Genomic DNA, 16,638 nt, shown 5'->3' with positions numbered 1-16,638 from the left:
ACTAAACCATGGCACTTAGTGCCACATCCAATTGTTTCTTCAACACTTCTGGGGACTTCACCACCTCCCTGGGCAGTCCATTCCAATCCTTAACAACCATTTCTGGAAGTAAATTCCTCCTGAATTCCAACCTGAACCTCCCCTGGCACAGCTTGAAGCTGTGTCCTCTCACCCTGTTGCTGGTTGCCTGGGAGAAGAGGCCAACCCTCACCTTGCTAAAACATCCTTTTAGCTGGTTGTAAAGAGTGATAAAGTTTCCCCTGAGCCTCTCTTCTCCAGGCTAAACAGCCTCAGCTCCCTCAGCTGCTCCTCATATGAATTACTCTCTAGATCCTAAAAAGAAATGTGAGGTTTCACTGGAAGTCAGTGGTACTTAGGCTCTAAAGCTACTTACATGCATTTAAAGCTATATTCAGTGATTTGACAATAAGCAATTTATAGATAAACTATTATTTCTAAGCTAAACAGGATTTCAGGCTAATATTAAGATTATTCTAAAGTGTCCCTAAATCTACTAAGATAGGTAACTTTATCATTACACCGATTATTATCTAAATATATTTACACGAATATGCATTTTTTAACACCTGTTTTAGGCTGTTTCCAGTGTTCTTAATAAAAAGTTAGATATGATCTGTGTACTGTCAGGATGACTCCACACCATGCACACCTATGTATATATACACACCATTCCATTCCACTGAATGCTTTTACTGTTGTGTAAAAAAGCTTCTTTACTTTCTAGAAATGGAATCTGTTCTCATTCTTCACAGGAATGACTGCTTCTCCCTCCTAGAAAAATGGTGGAGCTGATAACCCAGAGTTTGCATGGGATGTAGATATCTGTTAAAGGCCTTCCTTTAAATCAGGTACGTAAAACGATTTCTCACAGCCCTGGGTAATGCTTTATCATGGGGACTTTCTCAGGATCTTGTTCAAGGGACAGGAACACAATTTTGATCAGCTCCCTGATAACCAGCTCAGATTTCTGTTTTCCCAGACTTGGACCCTACTTGTTGTTTTACCATCTGCAGAAATTACTTGGGAAAACTTAGAGTTTTAGAATATAATAATATTTATAAAGCAAGATGGAGGTTTTAGGGTGGAGGCTGGTTGTTCTTCTTTACCTTCTTTTTCACCTTCCTCCTCATGGATTTGCGTTGTATTGAGTAATTGGATAAAAAAGTCTGCATTGCAGGCATGGGTGGTTGGTTATTGGGTTAAAAGTAAAAATAATTTAGGTGTCATTTCTCAATTGGAGAGTTTTTCCTTAAAAGATCTTGTAGAGAGAGACACATCTCCATTTTTACCTTGTTAAAGTACTGTAGAACTCACAGCTTGTGACACTGTAATATAGATAAGAACTAATAAACATCTGAGTCCAAACAAGAAATACCATCTTGTGATTTAATCCCAACCTTGACAGAAAAGAAGCAAAGAATCCATTACTTTTCCACTTACAAAATGTCATCCCAGAATGTACTTCTGGGACTGCAAGACTGCATGCACTGATAGATCCCCAAACCAGTGGAAAAGCTGCTTCTTAGACAGAAGGACAATCTGTAGGGGAATAGAATATAAGAAAATAAAGATAGTGCAGAAAGTAATTACACCCTATGGGTTTGCAGCTGGGCCAATTATCAAAGATTAGGAGCAGGCCTGACTTTACCAGGCCACAGCTGTAACCAGTGAGAGGAAGAGTGCTATAAAAGAGCGGGTAGGTGGGTTGAGAAGGGAGCTGGGGTCTGTTGCCTCCTTTGTGAAGAAGAAAGAGGCAGTGCTCTGTGGAGCAATTCACAAGAAACAGCAAGAAGGTGTGAAACTTTTGTGGTAAGGAGTCAACAATATGGAGCCCCTGCAATAAGATGACAACAAAAACCTTTCTCTCTTTGTCTTGATTTTGGGCAAGGACCTGATTTCAGTTCTGCCTCCTATGGAAATATACCAACAACAAAACTCCTGAATATATTGCAGTGGGCCTCTCAGTCTCTTCTGCAACAGCCCCACACACTGCAACAGGTATGTGACCACAAATCTGCCTCTTCCAAGGTGAGTCCTTTGGGCTTTTGAGCGTGTGGTTTTCATCCTTGAAATATTTCATGGCAATGTGGGAAGAAGTGCTCTAATTTAGAAAAGATAAGGTGCTATTTATATGAAATATGTTTGTCTTTAATAACTTTAATATTGAAATGAGAAGAATTAATATTATGGCAATACAGTATTTGAATATTCCAATAATAGCTCCATATGTTCTGAGCTATTAACCACTTCCATGAAATGTTGCAAAGATAATACTTTTATAGACAATGAAGTGGAATTAAAAATGTAATTCTAAATTACATTGTGGGGTTCTAAGTTAAAGGGAGTTAAACTCAATGGCTTTTCAGACCTTTCTTTTTGTTAATAAGCATAAAAAGCTTCTAAATATTTTTCATACCAAGTGAAGCATTCAGAGTTCAGCAATTCTAATGACCACAGGGAGTTACGCTTGTGAACATCTCTTGCGTATAAATTAATGGCTGCTCAGGAAATTTGACAGTAGTTAATATTTCAGTTGTGTTTATAATTTTTTTTGTTAGCATTCTGAGAGGAATTAGAAATACAATTAATTTTGCTGTTCTGCTGAAGGGTTAGTTCATCAAAATTAAGTGATGTGAGAGCTGCCCAGCTCTCTGAAGCCATGCAGCCATTCCCATTAGGGCTTGTTTCTCCCTGCCATCAAGGTGGTTCTGCCCAATGTCTGGGTGTCATTTTGGATGTCTATCTGGAAAGCTGGCTTGCAAATATTGTATTTTGACAGCTTGTCAACCACTCTTAGGAAGATTTCTCAGAAAACCTTTTTCCACAGAGTTTTAAATAGGTGTAAACTGCTGGATAGAAATTCAAGGGTGGGGAAGAGTGGAAAGGTATAGCCTCAAAAGTGATTGGCAACTGGCAGTACTGGAGTGTTTGAGTCTGGCTTTGCTATACAACAGCTGAGATCTTTCTTGTGTACTACTAAATAAATTTTAGGGTATTTATGATGTAAATGACGATAAGTTCAAGAGATAAAGTTTTGTCATAAAGATGTGTGCTTTTATTGTGGTAGAATTCAGGAGCTAGAAATTCTGATAGTAACAGACACAGAAGCTTTTGAATCCCTTACTGCAAATTATAAACTTCAATAAAAATAACTTGGATGATAATGCAGATAAGTTTATGTTTATAGGAGGGAACACAGGAAACCAAACGTATGGTTTCTGAACTATATTGTTAGAGAAGAATCATTGAGGGAAATGTAAGCTTGAGTTTGAGATTACTCAATCACTGTATTTCAGTCCCTGAACAAAATGAGGAAATGGGAAGGAGAAACAAATGTGATTAAAACTATGGGTAAATAGCCTGCTCAAGTAGGAAGAGATTATGTGATCTCAGCAAATATCTTGCCAAAAGTGGTGACACCAACCCATTGAATTCAAGGCTTACAAATAGCATCATGTTGGAGCTCAAAGAAGAGACCAAAGGGGAAAAAACTGAAGAGCATGAGCCTGGAGATGAACAAATATAACCAGATGTGCATTTTTTTGTGAATGGCCTGCAAAAAGCCTGCTGGAAAACGGTGCCACCACTGGAGGAAGTGCCATCAATCATATGGAATGATTTCTTCACATCAGCTTTTTTTTACCAAAGAGATTGATGACATCCATTCTGCCAGCTGCAGGCATAGACTAAGGTCTGCTGGTGCAGAATGGAGGCCATGAGGCAAATATATATACATATATATATATATATATATATATACATACATATTTTTATTTTCCTCTTAATCAAGGTTAGCAGCTGGATTTTCTATACTGATAGCACCTTTTCCTCATGGGAGTGTCAGCTTTATCTTCTAGTATAAAGTGAAAGTGTTTTGAATTTTTGCATTATGCTGGATATGAATCAGCCAATTTTCTGTTTCAAGAAAACCTTCCTTGGTGTTCACTGCAGATGTTTTAGTACCCAAGTTTTGTAAAGTTGTGCTTCCTAAGCTTGGAAAAATCCTATGTGCCTGTGTTCCCTTGGCATCTAGGAAGCACATAAGTTTGTTTCTTACTCATGCCAGCAGGTTCATGATACGGTGGAATGAGATCTTTAAGGAGGTTATTGAATTTCACCCTGGCTATTGCAAGCTACATTCATATTAGACAAAAGAATTGAGGGAAAATGTAGGTTTGACAATTTCCTTTGTTTTGTAGCTGTAAGACTTTGTTGTGCTCGGAGTGTGCTTCCCATCCTGTCACTTACCCACAATGTTCAACTCCACTCTGAACTCCAGGACCTCCTTTGGGTGTCCTTATACAAGAGCTACAGCTTCTGTGTGTGAAGGACTTGGATTTCTAAAAACATAACTCTAAAGGATCCAAAAGGACAGAGAAAATGGGACTTCTAATGCAAGAGGCAGAATGAGGAATACTCAGAACCTCTCTTTACTTAAAGAAGGTGATGCCATATGATAGTTTCACTGCACTGAACATCCTTTTTGCCTGAAAAACTAATTTTGTTAGAAATTTAACTGGAAATGACTTCTCTTTGGTATCTTAATTTCCTTGCATTCATTGGAAGCTGCTATGTGGAATTATGTGTGTTGATATATTTGGGGCCTTTATTGCAGATGCTGTGTGCTTAACTTGCATGAGGAGTGGGCAATTTCTCTTGCACTTTTTCTGCATTCTTTTGGTGAAAACACTAGAAATTTTGATAGTATTTGACAGGCCTGGAATAAATGCCATAAAAATCACCTCTTTAGTTTTATATTATTGCTGAGTTTTTAGATTCTATAGTTCTTTCAGAAAACTTGGAAAGACCCACCCCCCCCAAAACACCTCAACCCCCCTTCTATTAATTTATTATCCATGAGTAAAGGGCTTCTGATTTCAGTGTCAGGAGGCAACAAACTCTAGAAGGCTCAAGAGAAGTGTCACAGTGAACCTGCATCTAGATGTGATCAGTGATTTTCTCTTGTAGCTGATGACCCTTTCTTTTTCCCCTCTGTGAAAAGACCAAATCAGAAGAGGGTTACAGGGAGTACAGAGGCTATTTGCAATACTTTTTTCCTCCTTTTTCTTCTTCTTGTTCATGACTTCTACATCCTAAATAGGTTTTTAAAGGTGTCCTCAGCTCTTTGTCCTCTGAATCATGCAGGCACCAGTGGAAAAATGCAAGTATCTGTTACATACTTTAAGGTGTGATGTGGGAAAAGGTTGCAACTTTTTAAATGGTTGCTGTTTCAGAGCAGTAAGGGAAATATACTTTAAAATATCTTAGGCATTTTATAGATTCATAAAATATATTGAAAGCTATGCCTAAAATTTACTGATTCACAATGTTTTTTGTCACTTAAGGTAGAGAAATGTAATACAAAATCATCTGTGTAAAAATGCCGTGCCACATGTCTCATGTATTTATAATGCTTTTAAATACACCATAAATATTGTTATTTAAAATGGGATTGTTTTATCAATGCTTAAGGTTTTTAGCTGTGATTATCTTTGGCCTGGGGTTTGCTCTGGGCAGCCATTTCAAGCAGAAGAGCCATGTGCAACTTTTCAGGTTATTTTCTATTGAGTTTGCAGTAAACTGCAGCCTGCTGCAAAAGCCTCTGGGGAAGAGTTGCACAACCTTATTGTTTTAAGTCTTCCTTCTATTTTATCATCTAATACTACTAGAATGCTTTCTGTTCTACTGGCTGAGAGCAAGGGCACCAAGTTAATGTTATTGCAACTTTTGGGGCTTGCTGGGCACTAAATGGATTAGCTGTGTGGGGAGAAAAGAATTGCAGTGACATTTTGCATGGCTTCACAAAGAACATGCACATTTAGCCTCCGATTCTAATGGTACAAATGGTAGGTAATTGCCTTGCTCTATTTTCCAAGCCTGTTTACAGCTAGGATTCTGCCTCAGAGCAGCTGCCTTGTGGTTGCCACTTGACACCATGCTGACATCAGGTGTTTTTCTTTTTGAACATTGTCTAACTTTTCCAGCCTGAGAAGTAAGCCGCCTGCCAATCAGGCTTTGATGGTATCAAGAGGGCGTTGTGGAAAACTTGATTCCTTGCTCTCTATTGTTCACCCTCATCCCTTTCCCCAGAATTTTCTATTTTTGGTGGGATAAAACCTTTTTTTTGACCTTATGTGAAGTGCTTTGTTTGGCTGGCTTTGCTCTGTGTGCTGGTTCTTGAGTTCCACTTCTGTGGTACTGAATTCTTCACCAAGCAGACATTCCAAAGAGTCAGAATATTTGTCTCAGAGTATGCAATTGCATTAGGAGACATCCAGAACTTGGTGAAATATTCAATGTTGTATGTGAGCTGCTATTCTGCACTGTTAAAACCTTTCCTGAAGGGATTGTGCTTAGAAAGTGTGTCATGGCCAAGGAAAACTCAAAAATGTGAGTGATCCAGGATTCCTAAGAAGCTCTCAGGGTATACTTGTTTCTGAAAAACAAATATAGTATTGGTACTAATATGACTTGATCCCACTCCTATCACTCATAGCTCAGTTGCTTGAAACCTCTGTTTTCTTTACTCTGAAATGAAAAATGCTTTCTTAGACCATCATTAATTGACATCATCCTCCATTTTTCAGTTTATTCTTCCTTCAGAAAGTTGATCAAACATTAATTTTACTACATAAGGAAAGCAGTCACTATGGTATTGAAAATAAACTTTTCAGTTGCCTTTAAGTTTGAAACCAGAAAATAAATGAGCCTAGAACAATTTATCTTTTGCAAAGCTAAAATACAGATAAATTTCCATAGGAATAACAAACAATAAAGATTTTTTGACAGAAGAAGAAATCTAATTTCTTCATTTCTATGTATAACTCTTCCATGCATCCTCAGTTTGCTCAGTTTCAGTTTTCATCTATTTCTGCCATGCTGTTTCTTGCTTAAAGCATTCTATTGTCTGAGGAATCACCCCTAAGCAGCTTGTGGACCTACTAGTGAGCATTAAAAGCATGCTGGGAGAATTCTAATTTTTCAAGAGTGTTCCAGGTGTTTTTCTGTGGCAGGTAGTCTGTTAAGCTTTTCAGGCTTAAGAACAAGGGTCAGCAATCTTCTGCCAAAATACTTCCAATCTATTTCAGTCTCAACTGCATCAGGGGTTGTCAGTTAAGCGTGGTTTTCTGCTCAGGCTCTTGTAGCCAGAGTGAATTTTAGAATAGTGATATTCTTATAGCCTGAGGGTGTTTCCAGTCCAGACAACTTCAAAAATTTCTCTGAAAAGACTGCAAAACTTAAAAAACCAACCCCAACCTAAAAAGCTGAAGAGTCTCATGTAGGTATGCCTGAATAAGTTAAGCAGAGAAAATAATTATATAAGGTTAATCCTAATGAAGATTCAAAATTCATCCTTGCTTTCTTTCTCTTCATTACAGCATCAGAATATGGGACAGCATCTGGGTTATCTCTCAGGAAAATCAGGTGGCTCTTCAGCTTTCAGAAAACTGAGAAGCAGTGGTTTTGGGCACTCCTTTTCCATGTCCTTCTTGATGAGAGCTGGAAAGCAGAAACTTTGCCAGATGTGCTAGGTCATGCATGACTGCAGGATTTCCTTCTGCAAGTCACTGTCTGGCTGCTATGGAAGGATGTGACTGCATGGCAATGGCCTGCAGTAGTTCTTGTCAATAACCTTTGAAAAGTTGACTTTCTTCAATGCAATCCAACAAAGGAACTTTCAGTGTTTCAAAGAGCTGAGGGAGCATGGGCAGAGGGGCTTGGTACTGATTGCTTAAGGCACTTTTCCTGCCTGAGGGGTTTGTCTTCCCTGTGACAATGGCTTTCCTGGGTAGGCAAGCCCTCATTCCCTGCCACAGATATGGCTGGGCTGAGCATCTTTAGGAGTCTGGGCTCATCTCACTGACGAGAACTGGGAATGGAAATAAAAAGGAGATGCTACTTCATGGGTGTTGAATTTTTAAAGTATTTCAGCTGTTTCTGAAAAGTGTTTTCTGTACTGGGTACCTCAGTCTGTGCCTGCAAACTGTACTCCTTCTCACTCTTCTCTTCTTCCCAAGACTCTGACATAACACTGAAAATACCCAGAAATTCCTCTCTCCTGGGCCTGCTGTGGGAACTCTTCTATCCTTTCATCTTATTGGATTTTTAAATTATTTTTGAGGGTGAGAAATGCCCATGTTTAACTCCAAGTAGGTGAGACTTTGAACTTTGTCTGTTTGTTGTGGGAAGTAGTTCTGCCTTACCTTGTGACTGCTGTATCTTATCCAAATGGATATCGTGGTGCTGTGTATTGCCTGAAGCTCTTCTATCTTGGCCATCATTAGCATCCTTACAGTCCCTTTCTTTTGCAGCTATTTTATTGCTGCTGAAAAACAGAGATGTGGGACAGTGCCTGAAAAGCCAGTTGCACTCAGATCTCCTGATGAGCGTCTGACTTCAATTTTGTGTCTTCAAAAGAAAGTCATTGCAATCTTGTAGCAAACTGAGCTTCCCTGAACTGCACTGTGATCACCTTAACATAAAAGCATAGTCCAGGTTTTTGGTACAGCCACAAACTCCTTTACAAGAGCCAAAAAGCAGAAGGCAGCTTCTTTTTAAAGTCTGAGCCATGCAGTACAACAAGGCGACTGATTGATGAAGTTCTGTTTTTTCCCTCTCACATCCTCTGTCCTTATGACAGCAACAAAACCCCCAACTCATTCCTCTAAAATGAATCTGGAATAAAAGATGGAAATGATCTTTCATCTCAAAGTTGTAAAGGGGCTTTGAAATCTTGCATTAAAATCCCTGTTGTGTCACTGCCTTGACGGGCTGTAAAGGCAGCTCTCCAGTCTTCTATAACAAAGTCTAAAAAAGTAATTCATAAAGCATTTCTTCCTTGCTCCAAAAAAGTGTTCAAACACACTGAGACAGTCAGTCCTAAAGTTTCATCAGTACACCATTGATCCTGACATGACTGGCTGTTTAATGTTAACAAAGCGTTACTAAGGTTTTAATTTTTAGAGAAAACGACTTCTCAAGGTCTTTTGAACTTTTTTTTTCCAGTTTTGTCAGAAAATGTATTTCAAAGGGCTTGTGTCCATATCTCTGTAGTACAGAAAAGAATTTATTACACTTACCTCTAAATGCCTCTAAAGTTCAACCTCGAAATCACAGTCAGATTCAGAAGAAAATTTAGTTACCCCAGAATAACAAAACAGTGAGTTGGAGCATTTGCTGTATTGGCAGCCAGTGTCTTGGGCTTTTGGGGCAGAAGAGAGGGCTGGCTGTGGGTATTATTCTGACCTGGATATTTTGTTCTCAACTCACTGTGCTGATGGAGGCCATGCTGATTAGATCCTGCTTCAGAGCTGTCCACTTGGGCTGATGATGCCTGTTTGCTTTCAAAGGCAGTACATGGACCCAACCTGCTCTGATCTGGGGTGATGTTTTTAGCACTTCCTAATGCAGGTAAATGACTGAGTCACTTTTGATTTCCTGCCTGGATGTCTGCTGTGGGTCTGTTCTCATACAGCAGTGTGGTGTTTCCCCTTCTCACCTGTTCCTTTAGTCACACTCTAAACAAAATCTCATTTTAACAATATTCTCCTAAGTCATACTGAGTTTCAGTTGAGAGTTTCTGTAGACTTTAGCTATATTAATATCCTGGTTTCAGCTGGGATAGAATTAGTTTTCTTCCTAGCAGCTGATACAGTGCTGTGTTTTGGATTTTGTAAGAGAATATGCTGATAACACTGATGGTTTAATTGTTGCTAAGCAGGGCTTACCCCAAGTCAAGAACTTTCCAGTTTCCCACACTCTGCTGGTGAGTAGGTGCACAGGAATCCAGGAGAGAGAAAGGCTTGGACAGATAACCTGAACTGGCCAGATGGATATTCCATACCAGAGGTCATACTCAGTGTATAAACTGGGGGGAGTTGACCAGGAGAGGACAATTCCTGGTCAGGATGCTGAGTGATTGTATTTTGGATCACTTGTCTGTCTTAGGTTTTAACCTTCTCTCTCTCTTTATAGCCCTCCTTTTCATTATCCTCTTCCTTCTCCTCTTCCTCCTCCTCCTTCTCCATCTACATCTCTGTCTTCTCCTTCACTAAACCGCTCCTATATTGGCCCATGGTTTCTATCTCTTTCCAGTTCTCCTCCCCATCCTACCAGGGCTGGGGTGGAGAGTGAATGAGCGGCTGCACGGTATTTAGTTGCCAGCTGGGGATAAATCATGATAATTACATTTAGAGAGATAATTCTGGCTCCATGACAACACCAGCTTTCACAGCCTCAGAGGAACTGAGTGCATCAACCTGAGAAGGCAGCTGTTGCACTGCAGGAGCAGAATAGCCCCAGGCAGGTGGCCTGTCCATCCCTGCAGTCTCAAAGTGACACGTGCCAGCAGCCTGCGCACTTTGCAGAGCTCAGGGCTTGCTGCAGGTGCATTTATGCTGGTTTTGTGCCAGTTGCAAGCTCAGAAATAAGACTCCTAGATCCCACAGAGCTGCCCCAAATAATTCAGTTCCTTGGAATGAAGCTGTCTCCATTTTGGCAAAATTCTCTTTACTTATTTCCTCAGCCAGCAGTTTCACATTCAAGTGTCTCAGATGTTTGCCTAATCTATTTTCTTCTCTCCCCAGTGGTAAACAATTGTCAGGCTGGTGCTGAGGAGATGCTGGTTACATGCACACACTGAGGGGCAGTGGCAGGGGAGAAGCTTTTCCCACTGGGGACAAATCATGCCTGTGACTGCACTCACATGGAAGAAAGGCTGGAGGCGAGTGCAGCAGGAATGCGGCTCAGATAGGAAGCATTGAAGCCTCCCCTAATACTGAGCAGTCACTGTATACTGTGGGGCTTTTCTCTGAACTGAGAGCAGCCAGTGTATGCCTCAAAGTGTTTAAACATCTTTCTGGATGGTGCAAAAGTCATCTTTTATTTCTGCTTCCTTTTTCCTTTCAGTTTGTCTTGAATGCCATGGCTGTAAAGCCTGCTAGTTAGGACTGTCATGTGCAATTTTTTAAAACTGGTTTATTATTTTTCTTTATTTGAAGGAAGGTGACAGAAAACCCATGTAAAGAATGAGATTTTCATGAAGCCAGAATTGAACGCCGTTACACTTTTGGAAGCTTGGGATAGACAGAATGGCATACTTGAAATAAAAGGGAGAATGGCTACTTACAGAAAGAGGGTGGGTTTGGATAAGATATGAAACACTATGAGTGTGGTAAGACACTGAAACAGATTGCCCAGTGAAAGTGGGCATTTCCCCATTCCTGCAAATGTTCAAGGCCAGGTTGGATGGGGCTTTGAGCAATTGGGTCTAGTGGAAGATGTCCCAGCCTATGGCAAGTGGGGTGGAACTAGAGGATCATTAAGACTCCTTCCAACACAGACGATTCTGTGGTTCTTTGAAAAGCTGCAAGCTTTTTTAGTGCTGAGACTCTACCTCTCTGTTATGACATACAGGCAAAACTTCATAGAACACATATCACTAAAACTGTGTCCTTAGAAAACTTTGCTGTTTACATAAGCACATTTTAAAAGATATGCCTCAGACAGTAATGAGAGGTTGCAGTGTGTCTCAGAACACAGAATAATTGTTTTAATTATCCAAGACAGTTCTTAATTACTGAGTGCTCAAAGAGAAGGGTAAAAGAAATATCATGCAATTATAATTAAAGGGAATATAAAATACACCTACATAATCAGAAGTTTGATTTAATAGCAAGGGAAATATATTGTTTATTAAAAAATTGAAAAACTGAAGTATCAAAAATGAGACAATGGCATTCTGTAAAGAATCTTCATGCAAGGAGGCAATATGAATGGATATCCCTGTGTTTTTGGTGTTCCTGTTAATCATGCTTTTCCCTTTCCTTTTGCTTTTAATTTCACTATATTACCTGCACTTTGTGGTCAAAAGGGTCTTGGGTTGAATTAATGCAACAGCCAAGTCATAAGTTACACTTAAGCTCCTGTGCAGCAGGGGACAACTCACAGAAATTCTGTCAAGTTTCTGTTCATTGCCTTTAGAATGTGACAGGAGCAGTTTATGCAAATAGTGCTTTTAGCTAGTTGAAAAATTGCTTTTACTAATGTGTTTTCCTGTTTCTGCAGATAAAGCATTGGCTGTTGATGTGCAAAGTGCACCACTCTGTCTGAATGTCCAACTTTTTTATAAAAGAATATCAGTCCTTCAGATTTCAAAATACAAATTGCTCTTAAAATATTTCTTAAACTGGATTGTTTTTTACTGTTTTGATTAGGTCTTATTCTTCATATTCTAGTAAAAGTTTTCCTATCACTTTTAAGAATAACAGTGACCTAGATATGGTTCTGAACTTTGATTGGTATCATTGCATGTAGGTGTACAGGGATATTGATGGACCAATTTTCTTTAAACTTAAATCAAGTGAGCAGAACTTCTGGCAAGAAAAATGATAGTGCTGTCTTCCAAGTTGTTATTGCTATTCCTTTTTCTAGAAACATTTATAGGAACTTACAAACAACTGCAGAGTTGTGGATTTGGTTTCTCTGGTCTTCAATAGATTGTTTCAGAAGAAATTTATCTCTCTGTCTGAAAGTTAAATTAGACTGTTTAGTTAGAGCACTTGTGTCTGACTTTGTTTATTTTAAAGACGAATAAAATCTTTCCTACACAAACTTTGCACAACAGGCATTGCGGTAAAAATATTACCTGTGTGAAAATATATCTGCAGTTCAGTTTCAGTCAGCCAAACTCCTGTAGCACATTTCCTGCACTCAAAATGATTTTGCCATCCTGTTCACCAAATAAAGCAGGCATCCTCAGGAGAACTCTATCATTTTACTCAAACATATAATTATGGTACCCAGAAGACCTGTCTGGAGACTATGTAGATCATCTCAGTTTTGGCATTTTTGATGTCGATGTATTGGATCTGGAAACCAGAATATTTTTGTCTGAATTACTTTGTGTGGAGTTATTCTTACTGTTGCTTTTATTATCTTTAATTTTCATTCAAACTCCCCCAAGGTTAACTTGGGGAGTTTGAATGAAAATTAAAGATAGCTCCCCCTCTGTTCTATCAAATGACTCTGGCCCTCAGGTAAGTGTCAAAATGTGATGGGGATGACACAGGGACTACTCTGACATTTTCCAGGGCTTTCAAGGAGGGGCTGGCTGACAAAATTTCTTCATCTGATATCCTCAGCTGAGAAAAACTGGATACTGAAGTGTATCCACTGAAGGATTTGGTTTCCATTCCTCTTCTCCATCAGGATGAGAATCACATGCACAGAAAATGACTCCTGGCTTGGGTATACCACAGCTGTAGCTGTGCAGGTGCTTGGCATTCTGGAAAACCTTGTTTATAGTTCAAGTTGTCTGAAAACAAGAAAGATGTGCATTTTCTCCTACTCTTCCTTACATGACAATGGAAATAAAATAGACAAAAATCCTCTTTTCCTAGCACTTATTTTGTGGGGAAAAGCTTGTTTTCAAAACTCCAGAGAAACCTGGGGCACTTTAACTAAAGACAAATCAACCCAAAGCAAAAGCAAATGTTAATTTAATTTTGTGTTCTCCATACAACTGATGGAGAACACACATCCCTGTTGAGGAATTCAGACTGGCTCAATTATATTTTCTTTCCGAAATGGCATTTTCTTGCTGGTAGAAAAAAAAACAAGGAACGTGAATGAATCCAGGCCAAAATCAGTGTTTAAATTCCTCCAGGATAACTGTTTTAATTCAAAAGGTTGAAACAAGTTTTGAAAAAAGGTATCAGACTTGGTGTGTTTGTGTGACAAATATAGCCTAGTTGACCAAGATTCCATATTAGAATCACAGAATAATTTGAGTTGGCAGGGACCTTAAAGATAATGATAATTTGTTCCCAAACACCCTGACATGGGCAAGAGCACCTCTCACCACACCAGTCCTGTTGCTCAGAGGTCCATCCAGCCTGGCCTTGAACACCTCCAGGGATGGGAGGCAGAATAATCTTTGACCTTTTTCCAGAAAGATTTTGGAAGTTAGGATGACATGAGAGTTTTCCCCTTCCTCCAATTACGAGTAGCAGAGAAAATCAATCTGTTGGCAGCGCACTGTCAAATTCATCTGTTTTGTTGCATTAACCTAAAAGGCTACCTTAAATGAGCTGCCTGATGTTGCAGGCAGGTATCCAAAAACACCTAGGTACTTTTTGAGTACCAAAGGAGGAGACCTGCAGGCTGTGAAGGACTGCAGGCTCTGTCCCTGGCCCCTGTGCTGAGTGGATGTTGTTGCTTTCAGTAGCTCTAGAGCATCCAAGGTTAAGCTTGCCTGAAAGCAGGGCTGTTTGCACCAGGGAACCATCAATGTGGTCCAGGGGTAAGTAGTTTGTCATTGGTAAGTGGTTTTATAATGGAATAAATCTCTGCTCTTTGGGTGATGCGAAGCTTATTCCAAGAAAATGTTCTTGAATTTAAACAAACAGCAAAGGATTTACCTGTGTATGCCTTCCCTCCCTCTTACACTGCTATAGTGTGGTACAGGGCCACATTCTCTGGTGGCTTGGGCCCTCTTCAAACAAAATGTGTGTAAAATCACCAAGCTGGATTAGAGCATCTTGAATTTTGTGAATTTGTTCTATCAGCTGAACTTAGCTTGATTTTTAGATCAAAAAAATATGAAATTAAAGATGGGTTATTGATTTCCTCTTGTTTTATCAGCCAGGTTAATTCTGTTATGCACCAGAATTCTTTCCCAATGCTAATTTTAAATTGGGTCAAAATACCTACAACTGCAGGATAACATTGTGTCTGTGCAATAGACAGGGATAATGTGTCAGTACACCCCAAGCTGCTGGCTTGGTACAGAAGCGGGATACAAAATTAGATTTGTACCACACAGGGAATTTTTCTAGGACTTAGTTTTCCTGTATTATAATGTCATTTTAATGTAAAAAAAAAAAAAAACAAACTAATTTAGCACGGAGCTGGATCTGACAAACCCTGTCTTGAACAACGCAACAAGCAATGAAGAATCAGCAGGGTTTTCATCTCCACTCTTTACTGTCCCTATCCCATCTTTTATATCTGGTTTTCCGTAAATAATGGCATGATATATGTTAATCTGTGTTTTAGGTATGGAACTCCCTTTGAATACCCTGAAGGTGGTTGATAGGATTTTATCTAGACTTGTTTTTTGGATCCTAAACTTTGGCATGGCCTTGATTCTCAACAGTAGAATCTGTCCTCCTTTACATATATTTCTATAGCAAGAGATTTCATGCATTGCACTGGTTTTTATTTTTTTCTTGATAATTTTACTGGCTTATGAGTTACTGGAATTTGGCAATGATTTGCAGTGATGAGATGGACAGCAGTCAGAAGATGGCTCTGACATGTGCAATAATTTTGGCTAGTAGGCAGGGTAGGGCTCTGATTAAAGGCTTAAGATAAACGGATGTGACTTACCAAGAATCTAATGAACCTTATTCTAAATATGGTGTTATTACAATTTTTCATTTTTATTTCAAAGACATAAAAATAATTGAATCTTGATGAAGAGTTAACTTATTCATGCTTTCTGCTATCTTTCTGACAAATTTTCTATATTGTCTTTGTACAAACACAGGGTGATTTTTCCTGTACAAATAATGCCCTTGTAAATTTTAATAAGGATCAAATGAATGAAGTTACTTTACTGTTAGCTTGAAGAAAAAATGATGAGGCCTTCATCTTAAGATTACAAGAGAGTTAAGTGAAGTTAATGAAGGAAAATTACATTATACCACACTAATAAAGGAAGTTCTTAAAAGCCCAGAATTGTCTGGTACTGAGCAGGAATCCAGTTGAGAGAAGGAATTTTACATGGACAGGAACTGCAAAGCTTGTAACCAGCAACTAACTAGTGGCTTTTGGGGGGAGAGAGGTATTTCAAATCCTGCTTCTCTCTACAACCTCAATCTGGAAGACATCCTGCTTTATGTTTTCCAGTGGAAAGGTTACCACCAGCAGACCATTCCCACCATTTCTCTGCTTAGCATTCAAGCAGGAGGAACTCGGCCTGGGAATTGTTGGCAGCCTGTCATAGTGCTTTGAAGGCTGTATTAGAGTGGCATGTCTCACATTTTGGTGCTGTCCTGCACAAAATCCTGACTGCTGGCAAAGAAGAATGACATCTATGTAAAAGTAACCCAAGAATTTATTTATTTTACACACACAGGATTTTGGTTTTTATCCCTTTTCTTGGGGTTATGTTCAGCCTTTGTGAACAAAAGGCTCGTGGCTTCACACAGGGGTTTGGTGTGTGAAAGGCTGTTACAGCAGATTGTATTTTCCTGGAGGAATTTGGTGTTTGTCGTCCTGGATACCTCTCCCACAGCCAAACTCCACCCTGGGGAACAGCCTCCTTGTCCTCCTGGAAGCAATCAAAGCAAGCAGAAATTTCACTAAGGCACTCAAAATTATTGCTTATTTTGCATCTTTGTTTCAAACTTCTAATCTCACAGCAAGGTTGCTAGCCCAGTTTGTCAGCTCTGTGAGAGACTATTGTGCCTTCCAGACCCATAAATAGGTGTGGGAGAGGGGTGGGTCTTGTACCACTCAGGCTTTTGCCATGTTCCACACCTGGATTATTAATACCAGCTTGAATTTGACAGACAGGGAACCATCCTGCAGCTGTCACTCTGCTCCCTGTGC

The 16,638-nt window shown here is 39.5% G+C and overlaps 1 long non-coding RNA gene across 2 annotated transcripts; it reads left to right on the top strand.

The window, feature by feature from the left end:
• The first annotated feature begins 1,740 nt into the window (after positions 1-1,740).
• Positions 1,741-5,468, top strand: LOC131565824 (uncharacterized). 2 transcript variants are annotated; one of them, XR_009275488.1, is made up of 3 exons: positions 1,741-1,814; positions 1,910-2,019; positions 4,221-5,468. It is a non-coding gene; the product is annotated as an uncharacterized LOC131565824 (long non-coding RNA). The 2 variants fall into 2 exon arrangements; XR_009275485.1 differs by having other exon boundaries at positions 1,910-2,049.
• The last annotated feature ends 11,170 nt before the right edge of the window (positions 5,469-16,638 follow it).

The sequence above is a fragment of the Ammospiza caudacuta genome, chromosome 1 (assembly GCF_027887145.1).
Source record: "Ammospiza caudacuta isolate bAmmCau1 chromosome 1, bAmmCau1.pri, whole genome shotgun sequence".
In the NCBI taxonomy this organism is placed as follows: Eukaryota; Metazoa; Chordata; class Aves; order Passeriformes; family Passerellidae; genus Ammospiza; species Ammospiza caudacuta.
This window is presented reverse-complemented; position numbering and strand designations above follow the sequence as displayed.